The 15,508-nt window shown below is 43.3% G+C and overlaps 1 protein-coding gene across 4 annotated transcripts in view; it reads left to right on the top strand.

Moving 5' to 3' along the window:
* The first annotated feature begins 12,295 nt into the window (after positions 1-12,295).
* Positions 12,296-15,508, top strand: part of KCNJ16 (potassium inwardly rectifying channel subfamily J member 16) — a 63,407-nt gene continuing 60,194 nt past the window's right edge. The window contains exon 1 of one of the 4 annotated variants that reach the window (XM_077328346.1): positions 12,296-12,416. The gene's annotated coding sequence lies outside the window, so the exon portion shown is untranslated. The remainder of the gene's footprint in view (positions 12,417-15,508) is intronic. The other 3 variants (XM_077328343.1, XM_077328345.1, XM_077328347.1) reach the window with 3 other exon arrangements.

The raw sequence follows: 15,508 nt of genomic DNA, 5'->3' as shown, positions 1-15,508 counted from the left end.
ACTATCACATGTGGTGGCCTTTTAAAAATTTTGGATCAAAGTCCACTCCAAGATGCAGAACATCATGAAATACAAATTTCCAATGCTTGCCAAATCTATGTTACTATGCTTCATGCCACCAAATATGCCAAAATGTTTAAGAGAACTGTTTTTTACGCAACAGTGGCGGCTAGGTTGCTTATAGCACAGAGATGGAAACAACCACTCATGCCCAAAACAGAGATATGGCTGAGTAAGTTTGAAGATCTTGTGTGCTGCCCTATGACATCTTGCCTCAACGGCCAAAATTACAAGCCTGCTCCACAGGGAATCCCCAGATGACTTTCTCCAATGCTGGGAAGGCATAATCTCAATTTGGTACTATGAAGGATCAAGTTAAGGTCAAAATAAACATAATTAAAATTATCCATAAATACTTACTGTCTTCGATCTTCATGTGTTATTAATTAACTAGAGGCAAAACCCATTGTATGACAAAATACAATGGGTGCTAGAATGGCCCTGGGGTCCTCGGTGTACTCCTGGGTGGGCCATCCAACACCCCTGATGGCAGCAGGGTTGACACCCACCGCCCCCAAGTCCCAGGGCCCTTGGAGTGCCTCCCCTGTGTGGAGTTACCGGTTCCATGTAAGGGGCAATGGCAGGCTTGCGTTGTTTAGGGGGAGGGGCATGCACAGCGTCCAGGCACAGCCCAGGGGCAGGCCATGTGGGTGTTTGGCACAGTGAGCCCATCCTGGGCGCTGGAAGCAGCTTGGTGCAGCCTGGCGGTGGTGGCTCCCGGGATGGAGCAGGTGCGCGGGTTGGGGTGATTTGCTGGGGGGATCGCTGGGCAGCGGTGGCGGGTGCTGAGGGCTTGGCGTTGGGGCTGGACAGCCTTTCTCAGTGGGGGAGGCTGAGTGCATCGTCCAGGCAGTGTCCCCGTGGCATGGCCTCCCACTGGGGGGAGTTATGGTAGGCAGTTTATGAGCCGTGGCAGGCGTGCGTGATTGAGGGGTGCACGCAGTGTCCAGGTGGGCCATGCAGCCATTTGGCTGCATGGTCCATCCTCGGCACTTGTCCTTGGCACCGGAAGCAGTTTGGCACAGTGTGGCGGCGGCGAGCTTTCCTGGGATGGAGCGTGGTGAGGTGGCCGGGGGTCATGGTGAGGTGGCGGGGGGATTGCGGGGCGGCGGCGGGTTTGCCATTGGGGCTGGGCGGCCTTTCTCGGCAGGGGAGGCTGTCAGCTTGTGGAGAGTCCAACCGCGTTGGGGGGTGGGCGGGTAGGGAGGTACTTCGCGCCTCCCAAATTGTTAGGCCAGGGCCAAGGGGCCACTCGTCAGCCGTGGGCCCGTTGGCCCCGCTGTGTCAAGCAGAGGGCCCCTTGGCCCCGGCCTGACAAGCGGAGGATTGGCCCCTCCGCTTGTCAGTCTGGGGCCAAGGGGCCAATGGGAGTCATTCCCCATCCCGGACTGAGCTCACCCCAACCCCCCTTACTGCTTTATTTATACCACTCCTGTGGAGCAGTTAAATATTATGTAAACAAATTAACAAAAAATAGAACAAAATAATAGGATACAAGAATAAATAAAAAGAATCATTTATTTCTTGTGGTTTAAATTTATCTACTAAACTTGCACCTTTTATGAAAATGGGTCCAATACTGCCCCTGAAAGTGCTAGCCAGCCTGACTTCTGAATGAACCAAACCTGCCTTGCTTTTCTCTCTTTTCAGAATACATGAGACTATCTCCCAGGATAAGGAAGGAGCAAGAATATAAAACTGATTGGATAAGACCATAATAGCTCCATGATTCGTGAGGATGAAACAGTCTTCTAGCCACTTTCCCGAAAGAAAATGAAAAAAAGAAGAATGGACAGTATCTACATCTTGATGAGAGCGGATTAGACCTGGAACAATCTTCTTATAACAGAACCAGGAAGAAACATATCCGGATAATAACATTATAATGGTGAGGGTTTCCGAACAATTTGTAACACGAGGAAATAATAGATATACCTCATGTATTATTCTCAAATATATATGTATGTATGTATGTATGTATGACGAGCCTATTGTGGTACAATGTGGTAAGGCAGCAGACATGCAGTCTGAAAGCTCTGCCCATGAGGCTGGGAGTTCAATCCCAGCAGCCGGCTCAAGGTTGACTCAGCCTTCATCCTTCCAAGGTCGGTAAAATGAGTACCCAGCTTGCTGGGGGGTAAAACAGTAATGACTGGTGAAGGCACTGGCAAACCACCCCGTATTGAGTCTGCCAAGATACACACACACACATATATATATATACACACACACATATATATATATACACATATATACACATACACACACAAACACACACACACATATATATATATATAAAATATATATTTATACCCTTTGTAGAACACTTTGTAGGTAATATATATTAAATAATATATATATTATATAAATATATATTAAAGGGCTGTAAATGGACCTAGCAAATGTTCAGGATGTGTTTGGGTGGGTCCCACACACACCCGCAGACAACTGCAAATTTCTATTGGAGTCTCATAAAAAAACTTTTTCCAGGTTGCCCTTTCCATCATGAATTTCCTGAAAATGAAAGGGAGTAGGAGAGGGCAAAGCATTCAGGGAGTGTGTTGCAATGGTCTGCTGAGTGTCAATCAGCTTTTGTTGAATTGAGTTGAAAAAGCTATTTACCTCTGAGCTGCTCCTGGCCCACCAAGACTACAAGCAGTTCATGGTCCAAGTGGATGCTATTGATGTCACTGTGGCTGGAGTTTTGTTACAAGAGTGCAGGATGGCAAGCTACATCCATGGACCTTCCTGTCAACAGTTCTTGGCTGCCAAGGCAATCTGGGGAAATAGAGCAGCTGCAGTGAAGCTGGCTTTAAAAGGTGTCACGTCCTTTCCAAGTCTAGAACAGTCACAAAAACCTGGAGATAATAAGGAAGTTGCAGAAGCAAAGCACAAAGCAGATGCACTGTGTTGAATTTTTCTCCCATTTTAGCTTCACCCAGAGTCATCTGCCAGGTAAAGTCAACTTCCTGGTGGATGCTTTGTCCAGACTCCCCCAACATGACAGCAAGAGGGAGACAGTAGTGGATTTTGTGTTTAGGTCACAGAAATTGGGCTTGCTGCTGCAGACTCACAGCCAGATTTGTGCTACACAGCAGAGAGGGAAAGGGGCAAGGAGACTTTTCTGTGGTTACATGAGGCACTGGAGGGGGATTCCAAGTTGGATGATCTGTTTCCTCAGCCAACTTAGTGGGATGCAGTGTCCTACAAAGGGTAGCATCTTTACATTCTTGAGGCCACCTGCAAAAGAGTACTTCAAATGTGCTAGGCTGTGGGGGCACTTTTGGTTCTTTAAAACCTGCCATCTTGTGCCCAGATAGTTCTGGTAGCCATGCCTTGGCAAGGATATGGGAGAAAATGTCCAGGGCTGTCTTGTTTTGCATCATGGCTAAGAGGTGGTCAGGGGAGCTACAGGGACACCTGCAGCCTCTAGAGATACCCAGTCATCATGGTGGGTTATCTCAATTAATTTCATCATGGATCTGACCCCTAGCAGAGGGAAAGCAGTGATCTCAGTAACAATGGACCTGTTTTCAAAACTGGCACATTTCATTCTATGCTTTTCAATACCCACAGCACAAAGGTTGTGAGAGCTCTTTGTGTAATGTCTTCTGTCCCTACTCTTTTCCTGTTAAAAGGTCAGTGACAGGGGTTCTTAGCTCATTGCCAAATTCAGGAGGGCATTTTTGCAGATGCTGGCAGTAGAGTAATAACCATGGCAGGGTCCATGACTTACTCAGAAGCAAACCTCCCAGTGCTGTAAAGAATGGGCAGTATAAAAATCCTAGACAGACAGACAGACAGACAGACAGACAGATAGATAGATAGATAGATAGATAGATAGATAGATAGGCTGCACTGGATCCCAGAGTGCTGGCAGGGGGCATTTCTGAGCCTCCTGCAGCCTCTACCTTCAGAAGGTATGCAGAGGCTGCCCCAGGTGGCAAATTGCTCCTCCTCCCCATGTCTTCTGAGCTGAAAGAGGCCAGGAGACCAGGGGAACTTACTGGCAGCATGGCATGCTCTGAGGCTGGCTTCTCTTCCACCCAACAAACTTTTGAAACCAGCAGGAAGTTGGAGGTGGAGAGCTGATTCCTTATTAGCACTTCCTGGCTGAGGGCTCCATCCTGATTGGTGCTGAACTACCAGGGCAAGCCATGCCTGGTTGAGGGCCCTCTTCTGTTGGGGGAACCTTGTAGATAGGTTAAGTAAAGAATGTATAACTTGCCAAAGTTCACCTGAGTACTTTCCAGAACAGAATGGGAAGTCGAGGCCCAGGTCTGAAGCTTTAACCACTACATTACACTGACTTTTATGAAATGGTTGTTCTTGAACAGCAACAAACTACCAGGGTCAGTCAGCCAATTCAGATGGTATCAAGTTGATTGGTGGTTGCTGCTAGGCCACAATCTTCCTTCAAAGGCCAAGACAGCCCTCTCCTTAGCCTGGAATGCTAGTCCATTGTGTTTGCCTAGCAATAGCCTCTAAGCCAGGGGTAGTCAACCTGTGGTCCTCCAGATGTTCATGGATTACAATTCCCATGAGCCCCTGCCAGCATTTGCCAGCATTTGCTGGCAGGGGTACATGGGAATTGTTGTCCATGAACATCTGGAGGACCACAGGTTGACTACCCCTGCTCTAAGGGACTCTGTTTATTAAAGCTTCAGGTGCTGCTTTTATCAATAAAGGTTTTTAAAACCTTCTGGGTATTTTTAAGATCTCAGATTATCCTTGTAAACATGAGGCATTTTTCAGGTTTGTTGAAAGGTACATCATGTCCATCCACCACTCCAGTCTCTGGAATGAAAGATCCTCAGATTTGGCTAAAGTTGCTATTTCCTATTGGAACCCACAAATACTTGCAGGGAGTGTCTTATTTTTCCTCCCCCCCCTTTCTTCTTTCCCCTCTCTCAACCCCCCTCCCCATGGCTTCTCCTGATTTCCTGTTTCCTTCTGCCTTTCCTACCAAAAAGGAAATGTACTCTTATCTGTCCCTCTGTTTTCAGCTTTTACACTTCCCCCACGCCAGGGAAGCCCCAGGCAGCCTATATCTAGGCCAACCTTCTTAATGTTTTTAACCAATGAGAAACCCCTGAAACATTCTTCAGGCTTCAAGAAAACCCAGAAGTGGCACAATTGTTTAGCAAATTTTAAAATTATATTAAAATCAATTAACTCCCACCCATTTGGTAAATCCTTCCAAAGCTGTCATGAAATCCTGGTTAAGAAAGCCTGATCTAGGCAAATTATGGCACAGTGGTGTGCTGCTAGACCCTGGGCCAGGCCCACTTCCATGGTAGGGGAAACGCTTGTGAGAGGGCACCACTTTCCTCTGAATCCCCTTCCCCACATTATTTCCTTTTTGCATCATCCAGGCAGTCCCATATCTTCTGTCTTTCCCCTGTCCCATTTTCTACTTCTCAGCTATTCACAGACCTCCATTGTCTCTGCCTCCCATCATCCGCTAGATGCATTTACTCCAGCAGCCATTAAAATCTACAATGCTAAAATAATTCCTCAGATTCTTTATAGAATCCCAATATGGATGGATGCATTAAATAATAAATTGTAAGACATCCAATCTTCCTTTTTCAGACATCTATTAGGAATCCCAAACTGTGTGGCCAATCATACACTTGTCGCAGAACTTGGCCAACAGAGTCTAGAAGCCAGGGCTTGGTTTCAGTCCTTTAAATATTGGTTAAAAATTCATTTCCATGCTCAACCAGGTAGTTTGTTGATTAACTTTTTGAGTGACCCTTACTCTCTCAACTGGTTAAGTATAATGTCAAAGAAACTTCAAATTATGGGTCTGGACATCTCAACCCATAGCATGCAAGAGGAAAGGGTTATATTAAAATCAATATCACAGAGACTAGAACATCAGTATACTCAGGTCTCAGTATACTCCTCTAATATGTTCTCCCAGTTTCTGGGATATTCCTTTAACATACAAATCCATGCCCATGTATCTCCAAATTTTGGAGACACACCCGTTAAGAAGAGCATTTCTATTAGCTCGCTTAAACATCTTTCCCTCAAATTTCACCAGAGGTAGATTTTTGAAGATCCCTCCTCAGGAAAGCTGTTTGCACAGGTGTAGTGTCCCCGACATGTTGTACCACATACTTTTGGTGTGTCCTGAGTTTGATTGTAGCAGAGCCTCTGCAGATGGACTCTATGGTGTTATAATTGGATGAGATCTCTTCCCTTCTCAAACCCTGCCACAAAATAACCAGGAAATGTCCAAACTGCAGCAGGCAATCCTGCTTTTTTTTCTTACAAACCCCAATATTGAATACAGTCGCTGCATAGCAACAGCAACTGAGGGAATCGGTTGTTTAATGTCAAGGGCACTCCATTTATCATTGTTTACCCCTCTGTGGCTAATTATGCACAGGAGGAAAAAGCCGGGTTGGCGCTTGCATGACAGTGGGGGAAATTCCTGCTGATGCACAATGTCACCATCAGCCCGGCTCCCTCCCAGCCCTAACCTGCTTTAGGGCCTACAATATCCCATGTTAACAGAATGCTGATTTTTCAGCATTCCCCTTTGTAATGTGGGTGCCATCGGCAGCCATAACGGGCCAGACCTGTGTGTACAGGGAAGAGCTGGGCCATCAAGGCCCAACTCCTCCCCCGCCCATGGTGCCCCAGACTGGACAAAAAACGCCTTGTTCGGCACCAAGGTGATTCACAGCACCATGGAGCTGAATGGGACATTTTTTTCACTCCCACAATGGTGGGATAGTGTTGTGATCCTAACCCACCTTTTTGAAGTGAAAACTGCCACCCGCCACTGCTGCGATGTGGCGCAGCAGAACCTTTCTGCCCCGGCTTCATGTGCACACATGAAAAGCAGGGGCGGACTGGGTTGGGCAGGGGAAATCATCCCCCCCTCAGTACACAGGAAGCAGGAGGGCATGCTGTCCCATGGCCAGAAACAGCTGGTAGCTCGGCACCATACATAATCAATCTGTCTGTCTCTGTATGTAAGTATGTAAGTTTTCCTGAAAACTCCCAATAGGTTCTCCCCTTTTCCTGCTTCATTCTCTGCTTCCTGTGCAAGTGACAACCTACATTTACTGACCTCTTCTGGAGAGTGGTTGCAATTCTGGGATATCACCACATGGAGGTTGGCAGCTCTGGTTCCCCTGGAAGAAATCGGTGCTTTGAAGAGTGTTATCTATAGCATTATGTGCCTATGAGATCCCTCCACTCTTTACACCCCAAGCACCATCACCCAAATCTCTATGCATTTCCTAATCTAGAACTGGTAATCCTATATCCTTTCCATACAACTCTATCTGACCCTCTGTCTTAAGCTTTCCACACAACCCCAGCAGATTCTGCCTAGGAAAATTGGTCCTGGTTTGGTGCCACTTAGTGTCTCAGGCCCTCTTGCATGGCAGGGTACCCTCAAAACTTCTGAGGTAGCACTTTGCTCTCCCCTCTGCTTCTCCCTCCACACTCTGTCCTGTTTCCCTCTTCCTGGCACCTTCCATATCCTCTCTCCTACACCCTCCTCATCTTTCAGAGGATCTCCTGAACTTTCCAACACTTCAGTACGCAATAAGAAAGACATTATTTTGCAGTTCTACTTTCTCTAGTTTGTTCTTTACTTTGTGGCAGGTTTTTTTGTTTTTGTTTTGTTATCCTAGGATGTGAATTCTGGAGAAATTTGTCTTGTGATTATGTTAGATTGTGTAAATTTAACCTATCTCTGTTGACTAGATATAACAGTTGTTCAATGTGTCCAGAGCTACTTATTTTTAAATGCAGTCAGGTTCTTGTTAAAAGAACTTAACATCTGATGTGATTCTAGGAAAGCAGTTTTATGAAGGTCCATTACTAGCAGAAACAACAATTTTGTATGCCATTATGAAGAAGCCTGGAGTGGCTCTAACAATTGAGACTGCTAGATCCCAGATTGTGTGTATCGTGCCCATTTACAAGTCTATGCATGTATGTATGCATGCATGCATGCATGCATGCATAGGCTGTCCATTCCACAGTGGGCTCAGAGTAGCTAACAGTGATAAGTCCCACAGGGCCAGATCTCTGCTGGCAGAGTGTTCTACCAGGTTGGAAACGCCCTGGCCCTGGTTGACGAAAAGGGTCTCCAGGAGATTTGTTGTTTGAGGGCTCTAATGGTGGCATATTGGGAGAAGCTGACTCACACATATGCTGCTCGCAGACAGTTGTTATAGGACATCATGTGGTCATATCTATCCATTTCTTAGGACCTATTTTTGCTTCAGACATTTAGTGGCAATGAGGAGGGATAAGTTGATCAAAATTATTTTTACAGTTCTTAACATTTCTTTTTTTTTTTGTGCTTAAGCATGTCACTAATCTATTTCTCTTAAATGCTATACTTTTTCATCAATATGATCCAGCATAGGCCCTACTTTGGTGGTAGGCTGCATACATAGCATACCAAAAATCACAGATTCTGTCACTGTAACCACTAGCTAAATGGAGCTAGGAAACCACAGGCAAGAAAGACCTTGTTTTGCCCAAGACTTTAAAAGGTCATTCATTGTGAAATAGACTAGTTGCCCAATTGAGTATCGTGTATAAGGCTTAGTGGTGAAGTATCTGCTTTGCATAAACAATGTCCCAGGTTCAAACCCTAGCAATCTCCAGTTAAAAGGATCAGATAGCAGGAAATATGAAAAACCTCTACCATAAGACCCTAGAGAGCAGATGCCAGTTGACCTTGACAAATTGTCTGAGGCTTACCTTTTTAATAACGTAAAGCAGCTACATGTTCATTTTCTCAACGCAGCTAATCAGGTTATGAAGTGAGTATAAAGATGAGTGAATGTCACTGAATCAGAATGGGGAAGACAGGAAAAGTCTCTTCTTCTTCGAGGGAAATTGCAGCATGTTAGACATAGCCAATAGCACAGACATGATTCATTCCCAAATAGTGTGTTATATATATGCTGTGAAATTCCAGCTTGCAAAATCAGGATGTTCATCTGTGAGATATTTATTTGGGCCAATTTTCTCTTTTCCAATCCAACCTTATTTTCTTTTTATATCTTGCGTGCGTTGTTGCGTTGTTAGTGCTGCCTTTGTAGTGGTAGAGCATCGTCTTTCCTACAGGCGTGATGTTGCCAGGGAGAGGCAGCCGGCACTGCTTGGTAATTAAAGCCTTTGTAGAGCATGCATATTTTAATTATGACTTGTTTTAATGTTGAAAGTATTGATTCAGGCCGCCCACATGAGACACAGCCACACATTCCGTGAGGACCGACGATGAAGGCCAACACATTCCTTAACAGCCCCAAATATTAAACAGACATCCACTCATTTTAAACCTTGTCTGTTCTAAACATGTATAAATCAAATGGTATAATGGGGGAAAAATAACCCTCCATCTGTTGGAAAGCTGAACCAAAGCACTAAATCTAAGTAGCGAAAACCAGTGGCTGCAATACAAAAAAAAATGCTTTAAAGTTTCCATTGAACACGGGAACACCTTGTCTTTGTTAAAGGACAAGCAAAATTTTGAGTTTCAGTAGTCTTCCCGGCTGAGATCTGAAGGTTCTCAAATTTCTATAACACAGTGGGGTTGGTTGAGGTTCTTTTGTCAGCAAAAGGGGCATTCAAGAACAATCTGATATGTAGACAGAATAGAAACATCTTGGTTTAAAAATTACTTGGTAGAGAAGACGCACATATCTTAAACAAAACAAAAAATCAGTTCCTGGAATGGAAAATTCCCTCCCTATTCTTCTTGAACTTTCTCTTATGCTGACCAATGTAGGATTGTTTTTCTGCTGGCAAGAGAAATTCTGTTACACGATGGAACAGAGAGGGGGACAAAGGCATGTAGATCTTTGCCTATTCTGTTCCTTCAGCTTTATTTCACAGGTAACAACAGCTAAATACAATCACAGCTAAATGCAAGTACCCCCATCTAGCAGACATGACAAAAAGGAATCACAACACAGGTACTGGTACTGGGCTGTGCTACAAATTGCTGTAGCCCTCAGATTGTCAGCACTCAGGTGATCATAGGTACTTTGGGATAATATTTGACACCCACCAGGACAGCTGCTTCATGCTATCTGGGCAGTCCAAATAGGTTGAAGCTGCAAAATGCCTGCAGCTGATCCTAAGGTGGTAACAGGCAAGCAGGTGCTGTACCGTTGATCTTTGATCCCTTAGGCACAGAGTGTCCTCATGTCACACAATGGAAGCTGCTAGTGGGTAGAACATGATGTGATGCATGGTGAGAAAAAATAGACCGTCTTCTAGAAATGTCTAAAACCACCTGGGCTGAGCTTCTTGATAATGGGGTTTAAAGGTATGGTCAGGACGTGGCCAGAGGTGTAAGCCAAAGGACTCATGACGCATGATTTTTGGCCCTGAGTAAGTTGGGCCATTGGATTCAAGATTATACTGTATATTTTTTCCTGATACTTTATTAAAAGTGCATTTTTGCATTTCGTTTGGGTGTTGCTTTGAGTCTAAGGCAGAGGGGGTGAGGTACACTGATCATCTGTTAAGCTTAAATGGCAGCCATTTCAAACCCTCTCTTTCACACACACCCCTTCTGATGGGAGGAAAGCAAAAGGGACTGCTGGAATGGCTTGTAGCCATTCAACTTCTCTAGTGGGCAGAGATGCCCTACTGTAAGGCTTGAATGGCTGAGAGCCATTCCAGCAATCCTTTTGGCTTCCCTTCATTTGGAAGGGGGAACGTGAAATGGAACCCTGAAATGTCTGATGGCCATTTAAATTTAACAGGTTGCTCAGTCTGCCAGTAGGCAGTCGTTTAAACTCTCTTTTGCTCCCCCTCTTTCAAAAGGGGGGAAGTAGAAGGATCAGTTGCCGGCAACTGGGCTCTGCAATGGGGCTTGGTTCAAAATGGGCATCCCAGCCCTGCCCAAACCAATCCTGTACACTGCAGGATCAGTGGTTCTCCAGGCTGTGCAGGGGAGGGGGCAGTCCAAACCATTCCTCCAACAGACCTCAAGACAAGCCTGCAGAAAGTGTTCTCTTTGCAGGATCAGCTGTTTAAAAGGTTTTGCATAGGGGTTGTTTTAAACTGCTCTCCCCCTCAAGTTGAACCTCTGGGTTCACTGGGGTGGGAAGAGAAAGAGAAGCTTTTCCGCTTGCAGGTAGCAAGCAAACATCCTCCTGTAGGTTCTCTGCGCTCTCCATCTGCTGATGTGTAGGCATGTAGTCTGCTTGCAATGTTTTGCTTTTGTAACCACTCTTTAAGCTTTTGTACTGAGCTTCAGTCAGGAAACTGAAGCAGATGACTCTGATATATATTCTTAAACAATCTTTCCAGTGAAGATTATTATCTAATTGAACATCCTTAGCTTGACGGGTGGTTTAGTGTAGAGAGCCCGTGGGTAGAAGATGAATTAGGCACACAGCATCCTCCTTGTTTCTCAGCTCAAAATGACTGTCTCTTGAACTAGCCTTTTTCACAGTGCTCAAAGCATATACTGAAGGATTATGATAAGGGGGTGGAGAATCATAGAGTTGGAAGGGGCCAGACAGGCCATCTAGTCCAACCCCCTGCTCAACGCAGGATCAGCCCAAAGCATCCTAAAGCATCCAAGAAAAGTGTGTATCCAACCTTTGCTTGAAGACTTCCAGTGAATAAATAAATGTCTCCAAAGAGAAAGAATCCATGTCTTTGCCTTTTTGGAATGATTCAGATGGTATGTACAAAGGAGTATGCTCGGAAATAGCCCTTAACAAACATTTTGAAACTTGCAAATGCCAGGGTTAGCCCATGTATCTGAGGGATATTGTGTTCCTTTTGTGAATCAATCTCCTAATCAGCATTGGCACTCATTAACATACAGCCCCATCTAATGTGTTAACCTCCCCTCCATAGAAACCAACCCCCTTGCTCTTGGTTGTTCTGTAAATTTCCACCTAAACCTTGAACTATCAAAGGAACAAAAAAAAAAAAAAGGAGGGGGGTGGAGAAGTTATTGAATTACCTTTGTCCCTTAGCACCATTTCAATAGGTAATTGCCTTGATGCAAATATTTGTGTTCTGAATGGATTTTTTGACCCAGGAAATTTTCCTCCTTCTCAGTATTGCTGAAATTCTCCCCTGGATATGCTTCAATGACTTTTGTGTATTTTTCAGCATAATTTTGATACGTCAGGCAGGGTACTGAACAAACTGCCTGTCACCTGATTCTCAAGATGCCAGCAGCTACCTAAGCGGATTCCTGGAGCCAGATTATAGCTGCAAATTGGGGTAAATGTTTAACTGAGATATTTGGAGTTTGTCTTACTCTTAACCACCCTTGTGTTTTTCTTTCTTTACAGTTTCATGATCGCAAGCACACTGGTAGTAAGGAAACAACGGTAAGTGACTTTATATTCAGTATTACAATTGCTATTACATCTATAAAATGAATGTGAAAGTCAATGTTTTCCTGACTGAATTCTCAGCAAGAGAATTGTAGAACATCAAAACAATGTCAGGGGAAAAATCTACAGTATTTACTCAGATGAAAGACTAGGTTTTTAAAAAATAGGTATGCCATCACAAAAATGAGGGAACCATTGTATATTTGAATACAAGTTGCAGTTATTTCAAATAATAATTTGTGTATGTGTGTAACATTTTAAAGGGGGTTGTCTTACATTCAGGGTACAGTCCTTTTTAAAAAGGGAGATATACACAGTGTGACAGGACTTAAGGTTTGTCCTTCTTTACCTCTGTTGTAGTTTGAACCTTGGGCCAAGCTGATCAATGAGTTCTTAAAATGAGATGGTTTGCCATTAGATGGGTTTCTTGTATGCAGCCTAGTTCTAAGAGCCCATTGAATTCCTGTGGCTCGGTCTGTCTTATAAGGCACTAGATAAATCAAGCTGTTGAAATCCTGACAGTGATTGGGGTGGCGAGAGGTACCTCTTTAAAGCATAGAACTAATTCTAAAGAAATGTTTTCCCTGCACAAATGAATATCTGTAGAGTTGGTTCATCTGAGAATTTCTAGGTTATGATTTCCACATGGGTTTTAAAAGATCCATAATCAGAAGCAAGCAGGAAGTCTAATCTAATGAAAGGAAAGCAATCTTAAGAGCATTTGATGTGATGTGAAAAGAAAACTTCATGCCAGAGGGGTCCTAATGGCAATGTAACATTTTCCATATGTGTACTTCTGTAGGTATTTCTCTTTGGAGAAAAATGTTAACACTGCAGTTTTTGCTTGTGTGCATTATACATGTGATAGTGGAAGCTGGGCACTTAATGATCCCTCCAGGTGAAACTCAGTGGAAATAAGGAATTGAATTGTCCCCTAGAAAGTATCCCCTATCCACTTGCTTAGGAAAAATAGAAGAAATTGGGGGGAAATGGTTGCAGTGGATAGATGTCTACGGGAAAGTCTAGTCAGAGACTAGGAAGGATCAGGAGGTTTGGCTGGTGATAAAGTTTGAGAAGTCTGAAATATTATAGGCCTGGGCACAGAATGCTTATTGGTTGAGCGTGTCCATAGATACAGGAAATTAAAGCATCCTTGATAACATTAATTTTAGTAACTAGTATTGTGCCTGGGGGCACATCTAGGATGGTGTACTTTGGGTTCTTCCCAATCTCACTTAGTGGCATGTTGCCATTTAAGTAGTTATTATCAACAGAGTGATAGATAGGAAAGATACTTCCTAATTGTCGGGGAATGACATTCAATCTTTAATTAGTTATCTTGACTTTTTAGTTATTTTACAAGTACCTGTGACAATTTTTTTCTCTTAATACTGAGCACCATTTAATATAATACTTCAAGGGACCAGTCTCTGAATATAGTTCATATAATTGAATAGTAAAACAATCCCAATGTGTGCAGTTCTGGAGGCCTCACTTCAAGAAGGACGTCGATAAAATTGAAAGGGTACAGAGGAGAGCGACGAAGATGATCTGGGGCCAAGGGACCAAGCCCTATGAAGATAGGTTGAGGGACTTGGGAATGTTCAGCCTGGAGAAAAGGAGGTTGAGAGGGGACATGATAGCCCTCTTTAAGTATTTGAAAGGTTGTCACTTGGAGGAGGGCAGGATGCTGTTTCCGTTGGCTGCAGAGGAGAGGACACGCAGTAATGGGTTTAAACTTCAAGTACAACGATATAGGCTAGATATCAGGAAAAAATTTTCACAGTCAGAGTAGTTCAGCAGTGGAATAGGCTGCCTAAGGAGGTGGTGAGCTCCCCCTCACTGGCAGTCTTCAAGCAAAGGTTGGATACACACTTTTCTTGGATGCTTTAGGATGCTTAGGGCTAATCCTGCGTTGAGCAGGGGGTTGGACTAGATGACCTGTATGGCCCCTTCCAACTCTATGATTCTATGATTCATTAGAACATTCTTTATCCAAAGTCAACGAACTTTAAAAGGCATGTCTGTTTAGGATTGCACTCTGAGATGCCATTGAGGCAGCACACATAAAATGGTATGAAACATTTCAGTGGAGGATCACAATTTTTAAGATTTCCCTGATTTACAAAATCCCTCTAAACAGAAAGTAAGCAAACCAAGCAAACAAAAGCTTTCTACTCTGATAGTTTCTTTCATTACAATTGATTGTTTAAGTTTAATGCAAAGGAAATTCAACAGTGTGAGGAGGTATATTCTGTTTTACCAACTATGCAATCCATCGCTTTATTTCCACCACATCTTACAGCAAGTGTGAACCAGACACAGAATCAAAACCTGTATTCTGTCTTTGTGCGTGCTAAGTATGTTAGTAGTGGTTATAAAGGCAAGCTCAAAGTTGGTTGTCTCACTTCTGAATATAAACTGCACAACCACCCTTCTTATTTTTGCTGTGCAGTGGTTCTCAAACCTTCTGCCTTCAGGAAATATTTCCCATATTGTCTTGTCTGCCACAGAAGCCCAGTTTGCTGCATTCCTATATTATGTAGGAGATTTTCTGGCATGAGAGTGTGCATTTTGTTTATGTAGAACATTAGAATGACTAGGCATCATTGCTGCCCTAGGTGAACAGAGAGTATAGCAAACACGTAGCTGAATGTTGTAATGGAAAATCAGTAATGATAGACAGGCTATATTTCATCTCAGTTTCATTATTTTTCTTATTTATTTACAAAATCCTGTCTTTATGCTCTCAAAAGGGCTGCCAAGGTGGCCTACAATTTAATGCATACAAAAAAAATTATAAAACTATTAAAATCATCTCCTCTCCAAAACTTACATAATTAACAAGTAAGAAACGAGTTAAAATGCATACAATACAGTTTATATATATATATATATATATATATATATATATATATATATATATATATATATATATGCTGTTCCCAATCAAAGGTTTGGTTATATATATATATATATATATATATATATATATATATATATATATATATATATATATATATATATATAACCAAACCTTTGATTGGGAACAGCATCACTGAGGGAATGCTAAACAAAACAAAAAA

This window comes from Paroedura picta, chromosome 3 (assembly GCF_049243985.1).
Source record: "Paroedura picta isolate Pp20150507F chromosome 3, Ppicta_v3.0, whole genome shotgun sequence".
Classification (NCBI taxonomy): domain Eukaryota; kingdom Metazoa; phylum Chordata; class Lepidosauria; order Squamata; family Gekkonidae; genus Paroedura; species Paroedura picta.
Note: the sequence above shows the minus strand (reverse complement) of the source record. Positions and strands in the feature narration are given on the sequence as shown.